This window comes from Cebus imitator, unplaced genomic scaffold, assembly GCF_001604975.1.
Source record: "Cebus imitator isolate Cc_AM_T3 unplaced genomic scaffold, Cebus_imitator-1.0 Scaffold353, whole genome shotgun sequence".
NCBI lineage: Eukaryota > Metazoa > Chordata > Mammalia > Primates > Cebidae > Cebus > Cebus imitator.
Genome location: NW_016107668.1, coordinates 1,837,478 through 1,858,309, shown reverse-complemented (window position 1 = coordinate 1,858,309; position 20,832 = coordinate 1,837,478). Strand labels below are relative to the sequence as shown.

General features: G+C 38.9%; 1 pseudogene; it reads right to left on the bottom strand.

Moving 5' to 3' along the window:
* The window catches only part of LOC108287718, a 31,975-nt pseudogene extending 12,192 nt beyond the window's left edge, over positions 1-19,783 (bottom strand).
* Positions 19,784-20,832: the final 1,049 nt, after the last annotated feature.

The following is a 20,832-nucleotide window of genomic DNA, read 5'->3' as shown; positions in this document are numbered from 1 at the left end:
TTTTTATTCTAATAATTTCTCGTTTTGTAGCTAAAGAAGTAGATGGTAATTTATGATTTTTAAATGTCTCATCTTAAGCCAGAACAATCTGTTTGTACTTTTCCTATGCTAAACATACTATGGAAAGACCAGCACTGATTGTGTGCTGTTACCGTGGAGACACGAAAATTATTTTAAGAAAAGGCTGATTACCTTGTCCGTAGCTCAGTCCCACCAGGGCCCAATTATTTCCCTGATATCACACACGTCCTTCATCGATTTAGTTCTGGGAAACAGTGACATTTTTCATGCCACAGCAAAATTATATGTATTTTAACACTGTCAAGAAATTTGCATTTTATACAGATTCAACATCCACATCTTTTTCAAGCCAATGCATGCCATTTGATTTAGGAAAGTCATTAAGCCACATTTCATATTTTATATGTTAAGGTTTAAAATATAGATGCTAATTTGATAGCTAAGCATTACCTTCCCTCTGAAGGTCAAACACTTCCAAATGGCCTCCGGTCAAACTCTAGGGACCCTCTCTTTTTCTGTAGTTCTATCAGCAGTGCAAACACAACCATATTGGCAAGAGACCCTTGAATAGTAGAATTGTGGGGAATTATTTAAATAACAACCGAGGTCAAATTATTTCCATTCACTTCTTAAAAATAAACTTTTTTACTGACGTACAGCATATACACACATACACAAAGATGTAGCTAGATGAGCTATCACAGAATAAGTATCCCCTGTAATCACCACCCAAGTCTCCAAGTAAAATATTACCAGCACCCCAGAAGCCTCATTCACATGTGTCCCCCGCCTCCCAGTCAGTGTGGTCTTTCTTCGTCCCACAGGTAAGCACTATCCTAATTTCTATCACCATAGATTACCTTCTCTCATTTTGGGTTATTTTAGTATTACTGTTTTTTACCTGCCAATATTAGTCCAGTTTATTCATATTGTTGTAGATATACCACAATTTAAGTTCACTTTAATTTTCATAGACTTTGGAGATGTTTGGGGCTATCATAAATAATATGGCTACAGGTATTTTTAACACATTTTTTGGGTGTGAATATATGTGCATTTCTGTGGGATGCATTTCTAGAAGTGAAAATGCTGGTCATTTAGCATGCTTATATTTAACTTTAATAGGTACTACCAATGACATTCCAAAGTGTTTGTACAATTTTGGTTCTTATCAAGTATATATATCTCCCCTAGATCCTCACCAATACATTATCATTCACTTACATTTTAGACATTCTATAAGGTGTGTATCTTACTTGGTTATAATTTGCATCCCTCATATGACTAATTGAGTTGGACATCTTTTATATGTTTATTGATTCTTTGGATATTATTTTTAGAAAGAGGCTAGAACAGCCTCTTTTTATTGCATTAATCTTTTACTGATTGATTTGTTGAAGGTTTCTTATATATTCTGGATACTAGTCCTTTGCCAGTTACATATTTTGCAAATATCTTTTTCTAGTATGTGGTCTCTTAACTCCATTCATGGTGTCATTTGATCAACAGGAACTTAATTTGAATGTAGTCCAGTGAATGTTTTTCCTTCATGGTTAGTAGTTTTTTTGCACTTTGCAAGAATTCTCTTCACATCCTTGTACTTTGAAAGGGAGTATTGAATAGCTTATTTTTTTTCTCAGAAAGTTTACTTACTTCTTTTTGTTTGTAACCAGCTGGACGTTAACATAAGCAAGGTGCTTTTGCAGACTCTAGGACCCTTGGATCTGCACAAACTCAGATTGTTTCTTTAGAGAATGTGTTGTTTGAGCTCAATCTTTTTGAGAACTGGAGACTCTCTGTAGCCATTCAGTCCATCCATGCCACCTCTCAACCTGTATCATGGAGAAATCAGACATCTTCAGACCACACCTGATCATCTAATCTGTCTCATTAGGAAGGAAAGGAGGAGGAAGGGGTTATGCCTATGAAGAATAAATCCCATATCAAAGCCATCTCTCCTGTTGCCACCAGTGGGGTATCTGAGACAGGCTCCAAGTACCAAAACCACTTGTAAGAAGGGATGTCAGGTACATCAACCCAGGGAAACATATCCACTTGTGTTTTCAGAGAATTCTTCAGAATTCTTGCTGAAGAATTAGAAGGGGATTTGGGCCAATCTAAGAGGGAGGGAGTGGCTGTAATTTCCTATGGCTGGGCTTAAATATGATTCCAGAGCATGTCACATGAGGAGAACAATGTCTTGGAAGGTATCTGGAAATACTCATTGTCAGACACTTTCCCCCACATAATTTCTTTCTTTACATATTGGACATTCCTATATCAATAAAATTCTCTCAACATTTAGTATAGTCATTTTAAACATGACCGTAATGTTAAAGAAATATAATTCTCTTCCTCAATCTCCTATAAACAAGAAAGTACTTTGCATTTCTGAGAGTTCTGTTTCTATGAAGAGGGTATTAGCATTGTGCTTCCCTAAGTACAGCAGGAAAATGTGATTCTGTGTTTTTCTTCCTCATTAGAGATTGCTATTAATAGTCTTCCAGGGGCACTAACACTACTTGTCAGAAAGGAGAAGGCCAGTGAGTCTGCAGTAGCTCTGCTTCTCCCTGCCCCGGCCTTATACAGGTTACTGTTCCTCTTTCAGGAAGCGTGGTCCTGGAATCCTGCCTGGCTGTAGTTAGCAGTCATTCTCCACGTTGGCAGCCAATTGGCAGTATGTCTTCTGTGTCTTTTATCAGGCCAAAAACCTTTCTGAGTCTGTGGGTCTCCAAAGGAAAGACTGGTCAAGTAACTACCTGGTACTCTGGGCCAGAATTCTTGGCCACTGTTTCCTATGTGGCCATTAACATAACTTTATTCCCCCAGTTTTCAGTCACTTCCCCCACTTACAACCTTTGGCACCTCCTGGCATCAGCTAGTATCTTCTTGCCATGGCCTTTGTCTGCCTTTGGGGTCCCTGCCTCTTGGATCACATGTTGTTTGGTCACTGCTTCTTTGGACGGCAGAATCTGTCTACTTACAGGCAGTGCTATTAGCAGTGGTGGGATGGGGGCACAGATACTGCTTTTTTGATCACTCCCTACTTACCTTCTTACCACATTCTACCCTTATTTATACTGAACTATTTTTAGAACTATAAATACTTCTCCCACCCTACCCCTTCTTCTGTCTGTCACTCTTATAGGTGATGGTGACCTGGTGCCCGCTGCCTCTTCTGCTTTGAACCCTTTTGTAGCCCTCTGCTATCACCATCTGTTCCCTATGTTCATCCTTCACAATCCACTTCGGGCACTGAGCCTCCCAGAAGCTTTCCTCATTACTCTCTAACCCACCCTATCACCTAAGCTGTCTGTGGAGACATTTCTGGGGTTTCCACAGCTCATTGTGTGTACACTGCTTGACAGTCCTCACGCTCTGTTTAGCTATGTGCCGACTGATCTGTCCCCCAAACTAGACCCTGAGTTCCTTGAAGTCAGGGATCCCATATTTTTACTTGGGTTAGCAGCTTCTATGCCAATGCCCAACATACAGCTATCACTCAAAATACATCTATCGATTGATGAATGATGACCTAACAAAAGTGCTCTGAAAGAAACAGAATATGTTACAGATTAACACTGAGCCCTTTATAACTAATTCATAAGTTCATTTTGGATCTTTTCAAATCTCTTTCCCCAGCATTCTACTAACACTTCTCTGTACATACACTAATACTGGAAGAAACTGAATTTTTTAAGCCTTTTAAATAGAGAAAAGAACATTAATTTGCTTTCAACTAATTTCAAATTTGTGAAAATTGAGTCAAGGTCTGATATCAAGTTTAGCAAGTATGTTTTCAAAGATGGTACCTTTTAAGTTTGTACTACAGGTGAGAACATTTAAATTATTCAGAAAATGAATACTTTTACTATTAGCTTAGAGAAATATTTGTATATATTTATTAAATTTATAAAATAAAAATGTAAAATACAATTTATAGAATAAAGAGGGAAACCAAAGACTTCTGCTAAATAACATTTTTCTAGTTGTTAGCTTATATCCTTGAAAATAATAGGACAATTTCAGGATTTTTTGGTTGTCTCAGACAACATAAACAGATTTCAACCAGTAAATAATAATGGCTTTTTATGTAATTAGTTGGCCTTTAAAACCAGTAGAATCCTACCATTAGTTAGCTGTGTGACTTTAAGCAACTTAACCTGTATAAGCCCCAACTTCTTCATGAGAAAAATGTAATTACTCTAAGAATTATATGGGGAAAAAATAGAGTATGCTTAATATAATACCCAGCCCAGCGTGCATGCAGTGCTAGTAGAAGATATTATAATTATACTAACATGATCTAAATTAGTGAGGGTGTTTTATGTCATCTGAGTTTTCCTAGATATGACTGTGATTACACTTACATTCTCAAGTCAGGCAAAAGATAAACAATGCCTTCCTAAGTGTTAGAGTCCGTGAAATACTAATTTGTCCTATGAGCAGACATTTATTTGTTGCTGTTAATATTTGGCCTTTTTTTTTTTTTAATTTTTGGTCTAATAGGTATCCTTCCCTTTGGGAATTTCTGTTTTTGTTTTTGGTATGGATCAGATGGGCTCAACCCTGCCACCTCATCCCTTATCCACAGGGGTATGAGCTCAGTATCCAGATTCATTCAACAAGAATAGCATGTCTTCCAGCTTATTGGTTTAGCAATGGATTCATAATCCAAATAAGGCCAATCAGAGCCTTCCCTGTTTTGTGATACGGGGACATTGGAAGAAAGTATGACCCTTCTTCTCAAATCAATGGCTGTCATAAACTAGAACTGCTGACAGCCATCTTCTGTGACCGCATAGACTGGACTATCTACAGGAATATAAAATTAAGTCAAAACAGGAAAAAGAGAAGCAAGAGCTGGAGATATAGAAATAAACCCTGGCTCAAACCACGGACCTTCCATTTATACAGGGCATTACATTCCTTTTTTTTTCCCTTGTACTTAAGATATAAATTGTTATTCTGTCATTTTCAAGACAAGGGGTCTTTACTAATACACCACAAAGCAGCAAAAAACTGAGGCACTAGAAGATAAAAGTAAAACAAAAACCTTGACAATCAGTACAATTATTCATAATTAAATATTTATAAACCAGAACAACTTTTAATTTTGTTAACATGTATCCTCATATAACTATGAAAGAATTCACCTACAAATATCCAAACTCACAGTTACCCATTCTTTTCATCAACAGTTCCAAGTTATTAATACAGCCCAAGTTAAAGAGTAGTCAAGAACTAACATAGTCAGAGTCTTGGGGACCGATATTATTCCAGGAGTAGAGGATCGCCCACCTTCTAAAAGTCCTTCCTCTTGCCCGTGTTTTTCTTTAGAATACTTCCAACAAATGCTTTATGTGCGTTCAGAGACTTGTCTTCTCAGCTACAAGATGATGGACGCTGCTTACTTCGTCTCTTGCTTGCTACTTATCTCCCATCCCCATGACATGTGGCGATAGCAGGTCCTTTTCATTATCTACTGACTCCAATGTTTTCTTTTTCCCTTGTTAACAAAATTCTGACCTTGTTCAGAATGGCAATGTTCTCACATTCACAGGGATGAGCAGTTGACTGGTCAACACCAGTTATGGCAAACTTGTTCCCAGCTGTCTTAGCTTTTCAATAGCTAGAAGTGCTCATATGACACTGCTGTGGCCAATGTGACCCAAGTGTCAATTGACCCTGAAGTGGTTCTGGGAAAGCTTCTGGTCCTGAGGGAAAGAGATAACGCTCTTTTATGGTCCCGCCCATTTCCTCCTCCTTCCTGGCTTAGACATTTGGAATAGAAACAGCAGCTGCCATATTGCAATATGAGCTATGGACACGAGGATGAAAGCCAAAATGCTGAACACTGCCGAACGCAAAGATGGAAAATCTGGGTCTTGGTGTCATTTAGTAGTTAACTCGTGTAGAAGCTATTGGCTCCATATTTCTTGGCATGTAACAAAAAATACACTATTATTCATTTAAGATGCTGTTATCAGCTTTCTCTAATTTGCAGCCAAATGCTCAGTGATGATGTTCACATATGCTGTTTAGATCTTCTCTGCCTAGAAAACCAAGAGTTGCCTTACTACCTCGTGTTGGATGTTGCCATCTCTGCAGGTCACTCACACCAGCTGCACTTGGCCTCTGTGTCCACTGGGCGCTATTTTTTCCTCTGAACCTACCTGTTACCACCACTAGACATCAATTATTTATATGACAGCTTGGATGGTACTCTTATTTTTCATGTTGGTTAAATCAGAGAACACACACAGCAATAAAGACCAGCCACCAAAGTGAATATTCTCAAGGTGCAAGATGAATTTGAACTGGTATCAGAGAACAAAAGTGATTCAGTTTGCACAGTGGTGATTCCCACAAAAATGGAGATCCAGTTGACAAAAAGTTCAGGACTAAATTGAGACGACTAATACGTTGTTCCCCTTCAAACCAAAAATATTTAACTATTTATTCAACAGTAGAGATAAAGGGAGAAACTGATAGTTAATAACAATCATTCACTAAAAGAAGTAACATACTAAACTCCTACCAACTTAAGCAGATTCAATCTTCTGACAATGAAAAATAAGAAAAATATTTCCTATATTCTGGATCTCTCTTCTGTTTTTGTCCTTGTTGCTGGTTTTGGTTTTTGTCAATTTTATGAACCAGAAAGCTTTCTGTGAACTCCACTAAAGGATTGAACAGTTGGATAATAAACTATGTATTCGCTTTAAATAGCCTTATGCCATGCCTTCTTTTATTTCAGAAATTTCAGCTGTGATTGCTGATTTCAGGCTCCTCAGAATATTCAATAGAAGAGAGAGGCGCCACCCAGCATGGCTGTTTGTATTTCCTCTCAGCAGAGTGACACCAGTTTGCATTTTGTTCATCTAGTGCAGGTGGAAACCTTTGAGTTAACTGGCACCTGTTCCTGATTTGTCCTATTGACACCTCAGCCTTCCTTAACCACTGATATCCTTAGCAGTTTTCTGGTTGGCGTGCCTCTTAATATAGTTCTAAATGAGTCACAGTTGTAGGAGAAACGCAGAGGGAGAGGAAAGGGGGCATTTACAATGCCCAGAGGGAAATCCCGTGGACAGCTGGGTGCCGAGCTCTCTTCGAGTGGGTGTTTCTGCCTGCAGGCCTGAAAGGAATAAGCACAATTCCCAACAGAGTACATCAGATCACTGCAGGATATATCCTGATTTGAGCTTGCCACAAAAATCCGGAATCTTCAACTAAGTCAACAGCAAAAAAATAATGTATTTTCCTCCTTTCTTTACTCTTCTTCATTTTAGTAATTAAGACAGTTAAATGTATTTATTGGGAACCTATTGTATATTAAGCACTATTCTAAAAACCATAGATGGTATAGCAAACGTATCTCAGAATTCCCAAACAAGTCACCACAGGATTGAAACTAAAAGTGAATAATCGAATGAAAATAAAATGCTATTGATGGCAAAATGCTGTTGATGTGAAAATGATCACACCCAAGTTAAATATGGACACTACCTGTCATACTCAACAACACTGATTCCACTTGATGTGCTCTGTTGTTTTAAACTTAGAAATATAACCCTGTACCAGCCTCTAGCTAACAGTAGATAAATAAAAAGGATTTAGGCCCACTCAATATTCTAGAAGAAGTGAAAAATAATGTATAATATTTTAAGAAATGAATTGCCAGCAACTTTCTACAACTGAGCTGACATTCAGCACACAAGTCCACATTTATTAGACTCCAGGAAACTATTGTAACTGGAGGGGAAGTAAAATAATCAAAGATACACATTTTTAAACTTGAGCAAAAATCTGAGAAGTGTCAGTTTATTACTAAAATTTGTGGCTATAATTTTAAAAATATGTTTTCACCAAACTAGTTCTGACTGTACGAGGTCAGTCAGAGAGGAATGATGGTTCTATCATAAGGAAAGTTGTTAGGAAGGAGAGCTTCTCCAGGACTGTGAGCAAGTGCTGTTGCCAAATGGAGATGAGGGTTTGCTCCGTGGACATGATTGGGTCTTTGAAGCAGCATCAGAAAAGTCTCTCTGTATTACGCTATGTCACAGTTTCACAAGAGAGGCCTTAAGTTTTCCTAACAAAAAAAAAAATTAAGAGCAAAAATATCCTTCGGAAAGAATCCAGAAACAAATTTCTGCTGGACAAAAGAATAACTAATAAAGCTATTTAAACACTATAGTTCATATACACAGATTGTCTGTTAACATATGGCTGAGTAATAAATAATCTTCACTTTATATAATAGCTGAGTTTAAGTAAGATCAGATAAAAACATTATTCAGAGAGTCTAATTTTTGGTATTTCCTTAACATTAAAATGTATTTCACCGGGCGCGGTGGCTCACGCCTGTAGTCCCAGCACTTTGGGAGGCCGAGGCATGTGGATCACGAGGTCAAGAGATCGAGACCATCCTGGACAACATGGTGAAACCCCGTCTCTACTAAAAATACCAAAAATTAGCTGGACACGGCGGTACGCGCCTGTAGCCCCGGCTACTCGGGAGGCTGAGGCAGGAAAATTGCTTGAACCCAGGAGGCAGAGGTTGCAGTGAGCCGTTGCACTCCAGCCTGGGTAACAAGAGTGAAACTCCGTCTCAAAAAAAAAAAGAAGAAAAAAAAAAGAAAATGTATTTTTTTTTTTGGTGGGAAAATATAATGTCCTTGAAGACTCACCTAAACACCTTTGGTGAATAAAGAAACCTAGTGGCCATGGCCTGCTGTGCTCACCACCATGTTTCTCCAACAGCACAGATCTGTGGAGAGAGAATGTTCTTACCAAGCGATCCACACATATTTTTAAAACAAATTATTTTTATTCTGTTCTTTCACAGTTTTGAGAGATTCCTTTAGGTACCTTGCAGTTCCTTCCATCCTGTTCCCCAGCCGGTTTATATATTCTCCCTGCTGTATCTGATATTTCCGTAGGACTCTATGTAAGCGTTTCTGAAAATGTTGCATGGTGTTTTCTCCCCACTTATTGGTCCCATGTTTGCAAATGTATACATAGTTAGGTAACTTTAGCTGTTGAACAAATAAATTCCAAAATTTCAGTAACTTATCACAATATGAGGTTATCCTATGCTTCTGTATCATATATGTTCCTGGACGGAGGGCAGCCTTCTACAGGATGATTTCAGGACCCAGGGTTGTTCCGTTACTCAGGTCTGCTGTCCTCTCCAGTGCAGAAGGCACATTTCCTTCTTGACAGCCTAGCCTGGAAGTGAGTCACCACATTTCTTCTGCCTTTCCATTGGCAATAACTTTTTGCATGGCCCAACCCACATACAAGGGGTAGGCAGAGTAACCACCAGCTGGGCAGCTTCTTCCCAGCTATGACTCTCCACTAAGAAAGAGGAAACATCAATTTCTGTTAAATATTTAGATAATTCTACCCCTGCCCCCCTGACATTTGCAATAGAATTAGGCTACAAATATCCACTGTCAGGAACTAGCATCATTGTCAGTAATAGACTCTAACCTCAAAAGGCCTTTATATTGCAAAAATTTTTTCCCATTCTGTTGGTTGCCAGTTCAGTCTAATGATTGTTTCCTTTGCTGTACAGAAGCTGTGGAGTTTAATTAGATCCCATTTGTCTATCTTGGCTTTTGTTGCCATGGCTTTTGGTGTTTCAGCCACGAAGTCCTTGCCTATGCCTATGTCCTGAATAGTTTTGCCTGGGTTTTCTTCTACAGTTTTTATAGTGTTAGGCCTTATGTTTAGTTCTTTAATCCATCTGGAGTTACAGTTAGTGTTAGGTGGCAGGAAGGGGTCCAGTTTCTGCTTTCTGCACATTGCTAGCCAGTTTTCCCAACACCATTTATTAAACAGGGAATCCTTTCCCCATTGTTTTTCTCAGGTTTGTCAAAGATCAGATGGTTGTAGATGTGTGGTGTTGCTTCTGAGGCCTATGTTCTGTTCCATTGGTCTATGTCTCTGTTTTAGTACCAGTACCATGCTGTTTTGATTACTGTAGGCTTGTAGTATAGTTTGAAGTCAAGCAGCGTGATGCCTCCAGCTTTGTTCTTTTGCTTAGGATTGTTTTGGCTATGCGGGCTCTCTTCTGGTTCCATATGAAGTTTGAAGTGGTTTTTTCTGGTTCTGTGAAGAAGGTCATTGGTAGCTTCATGGGGATAGCGTTGAATCTGTAAATTACTTTGGGCAATATGGCCACTTTTATGTTGTTGATTCTTCCCAGCCATGAGCATGGAATGTTTTTCCATCTGTTTGTGTCCTCTATTATTTCATTGAACAGTGGTTTGTATTTCTCTTTGAAGAGGTCCTTTACATCCTTTGTTAGTTGTATTCCTAGGTATTTTATTCTCTTTGTAGCAATTGTGAATGGGAGTTCACTTTGATTTGGCTCTCTGTTTGTCTGTTATTAGTTTATAGAAATGCATGTGATTTCTGCACATTGATTTTGTATCCTGAGACTTTGCTGCAGTTGCTTATCAGTTGCAGGAGATTTTGGACTGAGATGATGGGGTCCTCTAAATATACAATCATGTCATCTGCAAATAGAGACAATTTCGCTTCCTCTTTTCCTAATTGAATACCCTTTATTTCTTTTTCTTGCCTGATTGCTCTGGCTAGAACTTCCAATACTATATTGAATAGGAGTGGTGAGAGAGGGCATACTCATCTTGTGCCAGATTTCAAAGGGAATGCTTCCAGTTTTTGCCCGTTCAGTATGATACTGGCTGTGGGTTTTTTCGTAAATAGCTTTTATTGCTTTATGATACATTCCATTGATACCTAGTTTATTGAGGGTTTTTAGCATAAAGGGCTGCTAAGTTTTGTTGAAGGCCTTCTCTGCATCTATTGAGATAATCATGTGGTTTTTCTCTTTGGTTCTGTTTATGTGGTGGATTACATTTATAGACTTGCATATGTTGAACCAGCCTTGCATCCCCAGGATGAAGCCTACTTGATCATGATGAATAAGCTTTTTGATTTGCTGTTGCATTCTGTTTGCCAGTATTTTATTGAATATTTTTGTGCCGATATTCATCATGAATATTGGCCCGAAGTTTTCTTTTTTTGTTAGTCTCTGCCTGGTTTTGGTATTAGGATGATGTTGGTCTTATAAAATGTGTTGGGGGGGGGATTCCCTCTTTTTGTATTATTTGGAATAGTTTCAGAAGGAATGGTACCAGATCCTCTTTGTATGTCTGGTAGAATTCGGCTGTAAACCTGTCTAGACCTGGGCTTTTTTTAGTTGGTATGCTATTAATTGCCTACCCATCCGACAAAGGGCTAATATCCAGAATCTACAAAGAACTAAAACAGATTTACAAGAAAAAAAAAAACCCATTCAAAATTGGGCGAAGGATATGAACAGATACTTTACCAAATAAGGCATTTATGAGTCCAACAAACATATGAAAAAATGCTCATCATCACTAGTCATTAGAGAAATGCAAATCAAAACCACATTGAGATACCACGTCATGCCAGTTAAAATGGTGATCATTAAAACATCTGGAGACAACAGACGCCGGAGAGGATGTGGAGAAATAGGAACACTTTTACACTGTTGGTGGGAGTACAAATTAGTGCAACCATTGTGGGAGACAGTGTGGTGATTCCTCAAGGACCTAGGAATAGAAATACCATTTGACCCAGTAATCTCATTACTGGGTATATACCCAAACAATTATAAATTGTACTGTTATGAAGACACATGCACACGTATGTTCAATGTGGCACTGTTTACAATAGCAAAGACCTGGAACCAACCCAAATGCCCATCAATGATAGACTGGACAAGGAAAATGTGGCACATATACACCATGGAATACAATGCAACCTTAAAAAAAACAATGAGTTCGTGTCCTTTATAGGGACATGGATGAATCTGGAAACCATCATTCTCAGCAAACTGACACAAGAACCAGAAAACCAAACACCGCATGTTCTCACTCATAGGTGGATGTTGAACAATTAGAACACGAACACGAGGACACAGGGAAGGGAGCATCACTTACTGCAGTCAGTTGGTGGGGGGTAGGGGAGGGACAGTGTGGGGTGTGATTGGTGGGGAGGGATAACGAAGGGAGAAATACCAGATATAGGTGATGGGGGGGAGGAAGGCAGCAAACCACCTTGCCATGTATGTACCTATGCAACAATCCTGCATGATCTGCACATGTACCCCAGAACCTAAAGTATAATAAAAAGCCTTTATATCTAAGAGTCTATATTAAATTAATTTGAGTTAAGGAAATACATTCAAATGTCATTATAGTACTTCAGCTTTCCTTGTTTCATCAAATCAGTAACTTTGAAAATATGAAGATGCCTGTAATAAGAAAAAAATTAGTTTATACAGGAAATGTTTATTGAACACCGATTATGTCTTAAGAATTATATGACCTGGGCTGAAGTCAATAAGAAACATAAAATCCTATCCATGGTCTTGAATTGCTCTTAGAAAAGGAGACAGAATTGTTTTTTGTGAGTTTCTTTTTTGAAGGTAGGGGATATGTTTCTTTGCCTTATTTTCCCCATAAATTTTTGAAAGGTGAATACTTGACTTTCACACATATTTTTTGAGTCAAATATATTCAAACTCTTACCTGCTCTACATAAACTTAATCACTTAAATCTGGGCACAAATTCCAAAGCAAATTTATGAATCCTGTACAAATTTTAAAAACAGGATACAGTGTCCTCTGTGTCAGATCCTTCATTTGGTAAGATTATTTCTGCCTCTAAATGTCAAGGGTGTCCTGGTTAAGCCAAAGCTAGAAATGAGATATGGCTGGTGGGTTGAGCTAGCTGAACTATATCCCTCTTGTCTATTTCCATTAGCTGACTGACATAAAAAAATGAGGCCTTGACCAGCCTGGCCAACAGGACGAAACCCCGTCTCTACTAAAAATACAAAAAATTAGCTGAGCATGGTGGCGGGCACCTATAATCCCAGCTACTCAGGAGGCTGAGGCAGGGAGAATCGCTATCACCTTGGAGGTGGAGGTTGCAGTGAGCCAAGACCACACCAGTGTCCAGCTTGGGCAACAGAGCGAGACTCCATCTCAGAAAAGAAGAGAAAAGAGAAAAAGGCATTTATGGCAATTACATCATGCCTTCCAGAATAGGTGACTCAATAGAATTCAAATTTGCCAGGGAAGTGTGGATATCCCATTAAAAGGAAAGAGGATCTGAATGTTGTTTGCTTTTCTGAGACTGGATCTGGAAGCTGGAGGGGAGCAGAGGCTCCGAGGTAGGCATTATAGTCAGTTCTTGCACATGCTGTTACTTAAATTCCTAGATAGCATGAGAACTCTGGGATAGAATGGGCTCTGTGTATACTATTTCACTAAATACTGTAACATGAATCTCTGCTCTGAAACCCTTATCAATGAGCTACCCCCACCTGGCCCTGAGTTTTACCACCCTGTTCCTGCCATTCCTTTGCTGATGTGTAAGAGCTCTGGGCCTGCCAAGGTGAAGACCTCAGTATCTATGCTGAGTACCAGGGCTGCCTACACTGTGGGAACAGTCAGCAGTCACTCGCAGTGTAAGAATTCTTCCTGTTTTTGTATCATGTTCATTTGGTAGAAGAGTCCTGTGGTTTACATACAAATCTCCTGTTATTTCTTAGTATTGATCCAAACATTATACTTGGGATATAGTGTCAAGTTGATGTGAAATCAGACCAGCATGCAAATTCTGGCTCCGTCTTCTGCTCTTCATGTGATCATTCTCTTCCTGAGCCTCAGTTTCTCATGTTTAAATATGTACAACAATAATATTTCCCTTAGAGGATTTTTATGTGTGTGAAGCATAAAATATTCTAAAATTTAAATGAATTCTCTCTTCTTTGCCATTGATGTTGATTTGTAAAGATAAACAGGAAAAACAATTTTATGAGAATAAAGGCTCCTCTGAAATTTTTGTTTTCAGAGATATTAGTCAAATGTATTCTAGACAGCCAAGCCATTTTCTTTTCACTAAAAACTCAGCACTTTATTACTTCTGGTGAAGAATAGAGACAGCGGGATTAAGAGGGAAGCATTAGCCATGATTGAAAGAGAAACTATAAAAAAGGTCCTCATGTGGGCATTTCTAGGTGGACAATGTTACAGAAACGGTCTAATCAGTGTGAACTTTATAGAAAATGTTAAATGATCCTCAAAGTGACAGATACTACATTTTGATACAGTGTGGTAGGAAATATCTACTTTTAAATGAAATGATTTAGGAATCTATTTCCAATCTTAGACAAAGCCATAATTCATAGGAGCTCATCATAAATTATTAGCACTTAGAATCTTGTTTGCAGCTAATATAGGAAATTGGAGACATTCTTCAAGAACACTTTGTACTAGGTTGTAACTTCTTTTCTGAAAGCATAGAATATGAGTGACTGTATTACTAGCAGGAAGGTGGATGTCACCTTCAAATTTGTACTTGATGATTTTGAAACAGAATATACCTTTTGAGAAGTTCAACAGTGAGCTTAAACTGGAGACAGACTCTTAGAATAACAGTTTCTTTTTCAGGATTAATACAATAAATGACATCCTAATTATAAGACAAATGATATTGCTCACACTTGGTTATTCTTGAGCTTGTTTTACTTGAGCCCACAGTTTTTGTTGCAGATATTGCCAATGAGATTGAAGTTAGGAGTTTGAGCTTGACAATGTTATATCCTAATCAAGGACCAAGTGAAAGAATTTTGAGGAGTTATCACAAGCCAAAACCATAACTAGAAAAATATTTAAAAATGAATTTTCTACTGTTGATGATCATTCATATCACTGTGGCATGCATGGATTGACTCTTGAGCCAGATTCTCTTCTTAATATTTACTTTTTTGACAGCTTGTTCTTCAGTTTCACTTACATGATACTACACAAAGCTTAAAAATAATTTTTAAAAAACAAGAGATAAATTAATTATAACTGTTCATTTTCTAGAAAGTTATTAAAATTTTCTAGTAGTTAAAGGTAATTTAACACTCAGTGGGCTAAGCAGTAATGGAGGAAGAAAGGAGAAAAATGCAAGTTAATTTCACATACAACATCCCATTCCTCTATACACAATCTTAGTTTATCTTAAGAATTAGAAATTTAGTAGAGTTTATAAGACAATCAGGAAAATCTCATATCTTATCAAGTTGAATTATCCCTGCGAATGATCTCAAACTCGTCCCCAGTTTCCATTGCGCTGCACCTGCTTCGGTCATTCCTGACGCCTGCACCATGACCATGGCTTCCTAACAAGCGCCTCCCTCTCTCTCCTCTCACCATCCTCCCACTGCCACCATCTGATCATACTCTCATCTTAAGTGAAGACCAGAGATGGCTTCTGCTGCCTATAGGTTGAAATATCAACTACTTGCCTGGGATTTCGAGGTTTCCAGAGCAAGACATCACCCAGCCTTCCTAGTTATTTGCTTTTCTTGGATTCTAATATCGATTATCTATCCCGGACTTGTTAGATATAAAGACTGATTGGATTACATTGTATATGATTAAAAATATCTCTAAGGCATCTTGCACAATCCCTACAGCATAGTAGGTACTAATAAATTATAACTATTGTTTTTGCTGATAATATTATTATTTACTCTCTCTGCCTGAAATGCTTAAGTCTTATCCTTCTTCAAAACACCCCAATTCCAAGGATCAGCTTTTTTCTTCATTGTCCCACAGAACAATACTCAAATCTCTTTTATAACTCATATATATCTTAGAGCAGTATTTTTTATTATCTATATTTTCATCATGATGATGAGTTTCTGGGCAATAGAAACCATGTTTCCACCTTAGCGTTCCTCACAGCTTCTACAGTAATGTTTTGAATATAGCAAGTACTCAGTAAATATTTCCTAAGGGTTGAAGGTATGGCATAAGAAAACCAATATAAATGATGTATTGTGTTCAAATAAGTTGTCAATTCATTTTACAAAGTACGGCTGTGTTGACCAAATAATGTATTACTGCAAACAGGAACATTTTGAGAGCACCACAGAATGTTACTGATAATTTTATAAAGACAACACTGGAATGTATGACCATCTAGTCAGGACAAAACTACATGAAAACAAAAGTGAATATCGAAAAGATTAACCATGTGCATTATCGCCTTCTTTTCTGTGATGATGAAACAACCCTGTTTGAGAGAAGACTGGGTATGATCAGGTTTGTGGAATATGGAGAAGCCCTGATAGGAGCGATTAGAGTAAGTGCCACGGTTTGAAGATGCTGGAATTAGCCTAAACTGACCGTCTACAGAGGATTGAGAGTGAGCTCCCTTTCCTCAAGTGCTTGGGATGGAGAGCAAGGACAGAGTTCCTAAAGCTTGCCTGCTGTGCTGAACAGGAGTGTCGTGGGAGAGTGCGCCTGGGCACAGACGCGTGCCGCCTCTGGAGTGTAAAATCCTTGCCTCAGCTTTCTCCTCTCACGTTCCAGAACGTCTCAACCTGGAGCTTCCTGGCCGTGTGCATCTTTCCATCTGGACCCTCCTCTCTTTTTATCTCTTAGTGCAGAAGCCACATTACCTCAAGACAAGTCTTATTACCAGGGCTGGGCGGCTGTTTTTTGGAGGTTTTATCCCAGTCTCTGCACATCCTAAGTCATCATCTTCTCAGGCATTCTGGTGTTGCCCACAGGGTGTGAAGGAAGAGCATTTTCCAAAGAGGGGTGTGGTACCACTTGGTGGATGTGGCCCTGTGGTGGTTGGGGCAGGGGTACAGTACGTCGAGACCTCACAGAGTCCATGCTGCAGTCAGAGGACAGTAATGAAGTAGGAAGCCATGCCCTCTGTCCCAGCTCTTACAGAGATAGGGCCTCAGCTGAGGAGTTTAGTGAGGCCCTTTCCACTCACTAGCTGAGCAGCTGGTAAGTCAGCCGGTGTCCAACAAGAACGCAGAGTGATGGTTTCACATGTACTTCCATGAAGGGCCGTTCCTGTCATGTAGAGGAAGGCCTGCACTGAGTACCAGCAAACCGAGAGAGTGGGACCTGACGTAGACCAGGCCACTCAACAGCCGTGACTTTGAACAAGCCACTAACATCTCTGCGCCTTAAGTCATAGAAGGTCGTAACAATCATTGACTCTGTCATTTTAAAAACGGCATGAGGCTGGACGTGAAATACCTTGTAAAACCATAAATCACTTCAAACCTCTTGCCCTTATTATTAAGGTGGGCCGCTTTATTCATGATAGATTATACCCTCAAGTCTTTGAGATGTAATTGTTTCTTTTAAGTGCTGTTCTGAGTGCAATTAAGCTGTTTCTTTCATGACTGCCATTTTTGGCCGCATTACCTCAAGACAAGTATTATTGTTTAATGAAAAACAACTAAATGGATTTTGCTTTTCAAATGAAGAATATTAGCTTGAGACGATATGGGTTTTGACAGCAGTAATGCCTGTGAGCCAAGCTGTCTAATTTGGAATGCAGGAACACTCAACTATGTAGGATTTAATTGATTCTGGAAAAAAAGTGCATTGTTTTGAAACACTGTGTTATCTTAATGTATCTAATTTCATTAATAGTTTTAGGGGAAAATATCAGACTTTTCATCCAGTGCGACTCCTCCAGTCAAATGCTCTGTGACCTCTGACAAGTCACTTAACATCTCTGGATTTTAATTTTATTTGAAAATCACTTGGAGTAGGTAATATCTAAAGTCCCTTCTAGTTCCAAAATCCAGATGATTTCACAATTGTTACAATTTTATGTTATTTGCATTTCTTGTAGAGATCAAAGGTTGCAGGTAAAGGGAGTCTAGCTACATGACACAGGCTGGCATTGAACCACTGGCCTCAAATGATCCTCCCTCCTCGGCTTCCCAAAGTGCTGGGATTACACGTGTGAGCCACCACGCTTGGCCCCATTATAATTTTAAAAGCAATTTTTATATATGTCTTCTTTTATTAAAATAACAAATTGGAATTAATTTACCCAGAATCAAGCAAATGACAGACCAGTGATGGTATTTATAAAATGAAGTTGTCAAAATGAAAGAACGACTTTTCGGACAAAGAATATTAAAGTGTAATTGACTTTGAAATAACCTGCCTAGGCATGACTCACAAATTCTACCCAGAGCAACATCCTTTAAACTGTTAGCTTCGTATGTAAATTAAAATCATCATTAAAAAACCAGTGGCCTTGTGGTGGCTCTATGGTTAATGATTTCTACAGCCAAAGGCAGAGCTCTTAGTTAATTAGCCTGCCTGATCTTTTGCTCCTTGGGCTTTCTGGAACAGAGCTGGCTGCAGAGGTGCTTCCCTGGGGGACAGGAAGGAATCCTCAATGGTAGGCACCAAACTCTTTAGCTGACCTCAGTGATCTGATCTCATCCACTTCCTCACTTCATCCTTTTTAGCTGAAGGAAGGACATTCCATGAAAGACAAGGTGATAATGGCCCCAATAAGAGAAGCAGAGTTGTTATGATCATCATGCTTTATCCCTGATGAAAATCAAAGTAATAAATTGCTTAGCAAGAATTAAGCAAGACTTAAGAAAACATACTTAGCAAAAATGAAGAAAAAACCAAGGCAAATTTCAAACTGGTTTTCATTTAAAAGGACAAAGTGCATATTCTTCCTTTTTGCACATTTGCCTCTCTGCTTTTGCTTCTTTGTCCCTGTCTTTGTGGTAGATACCTGGGTATAGTGGAGAAAACTGGCTCACCATTGCACAATAGATCCATGTAACAAACCTGCACATGTACCCCCTGAATCTATACTAAAAAAAAGTTAAGTTTTTTAAAATAAAGAAAAAGCAATTTCTTGGCTTTCTTAATACCTTGTTTTATAATCTTGGCAAGTTAGTACCTGTCTGAGATTCAGTTTCTTCATAGGCAGAAACATTTCTAGTTTTAAAATCTCTTCAACTCAGTGACTCCGTAACTCCTTTTATCTTACTGGAAAGAAAGAGTGAAAAAGAATATTCTTGAAGCCTCAAGGTCAGGGCAGCTGTAAGTCAGAATTGGCAAGGTAAAGATTTCAGAAGACAAAGCAGAGATGTCTGGGGAATGGGAGCCTCAGTCAGGTGGTCTGTAGCCAGGTCAGCCGGACCTGGGGGCAGTGGTAATGTCTGAGCTATTTCCGCCTTCACCTGACCACCTTCGTTTCTATCCTGAGCACTTGGATTATTCAAAAAATCCGTTCTGAAAATGTTAATTAGACTCATTCCAATCGTCTTGTCCACTTTTACTCTTCGGTTGCCAAGCTCTCCTGACAAAAATCATGTAAAATTCATGAAAAATCTGTAGTTTTCAACCCTTCAGCAACCACCTTAAACCCTGACACCTTTTCTCTCTGAGCAGATAACTTCTTAACCTCATGGAAAACGGTAGAGATGTTTTACCAGGACCTCTTCACTGTTTTCCTTTCTGTGAACTAATTTCTGCCAGCATTTAGTATGGTTGTTTTACCTTCTTAAAAAGCAGTCCTACATTCTCTTGGGGTTACTTCCCTGTTGATTTCCCTTTCTTTTCATAGCCAAGCTCCCAAGAAAGAATCTTTTTGCTCTTTCTTCTTCACCGTCTACTTCTCAGTCACTTTCTGTCTAGGTTTGTGTTGCCTCAGAAGCAGACTCTGGCAAAAGATTCACGTACAAGCAGCTTATTTCTATGATAATCCCAGGAAACACCTTAGGGGCAGAAAAAAATAAGGAAAGAGAAGAACACCAATGCAGGATGTGCAATCAAACAATCACTCTTACGCTGATAATTCGCACGTCTTTTCCTCCACGACACATTCCAAGTTCTAAGCCCATGCTTATAAGTCTACCAAATGTCCCTAAGTGAATGTCTATTCAACTCACACCCAACATCTGCAAATATTGTTATGTTACCATGGCTTCGAGGCCTGGCTTTCATAATTCCTACATATGTAACATACAGCAAGTTATTTAACCTCTGCAGGCCCCAGCTTACTCCTCTATAAAGTAATAGTCTCAGGGATAATAATCCTATCATCCAAATATGTTTGAGAGTAAATGAGACTGTCTGTATTAAGCAGTAAGTGGAGTGCCTGGTACATAGGAAGTGATCAATAATTATTAACTGCCAATATTAATGTCATAATGACGTTCTCCACAAACCAATTTCTTCTCACACATTCTCCGTCTTTGTTGGTGGCATTGCCATCTACCTGCTTGCATCAGACATTTTCAGATCATTCCAGAATCTTTCTCTCTGAATGTCAGGCACAGTATTCTGCTAATTCCGTCTCCCGCATGTTCTTCATTTTGTCATTTTATCTTCATTGTTCTTCCTCTGTCTCAACGCCAGCCCTCATCACCTCTTGCGTAAATTATAATTCCTTAGGGTATTCTCCCTGTCTTCAGTGCTGAGCGCAATGACGCAAAATATTTACTTAATAAATGTTTGAATGAATGAATATCATCGAGTCATCTCAGTTATAACAAATGGTACCAAAATCCATCTGTGCCTAAGAGTATCCCTTGATTCCACTTTTTCTTCCACAGCATACATTTAACCCATGAGTAACCCTGTAACTTCTACCTGCAACTTACACTCAGCCTAAGCATATCTCAGCACCTTCTCTACTAAAGGTCCTAGTCCAAGACCAGGTCCGTGTCCACCCAGACTTCTGTCCTCTGCCTTTTGACGTGTCTACACATGGTAACTGGGGCAATCAGAGTATAAGTAAGATCTTAGCCCACCTCACGTAGTACCTTCTTGTGACTTCTCGATATCGTCTGCAGGAACTATGAAGCCCCCTGGTGACTTCTCCCACCTTCTCACTTTCCACTTGTTCTCCTACTCATTTGGCTTTGGCCACAGTGGCCTTTGTGCTGCA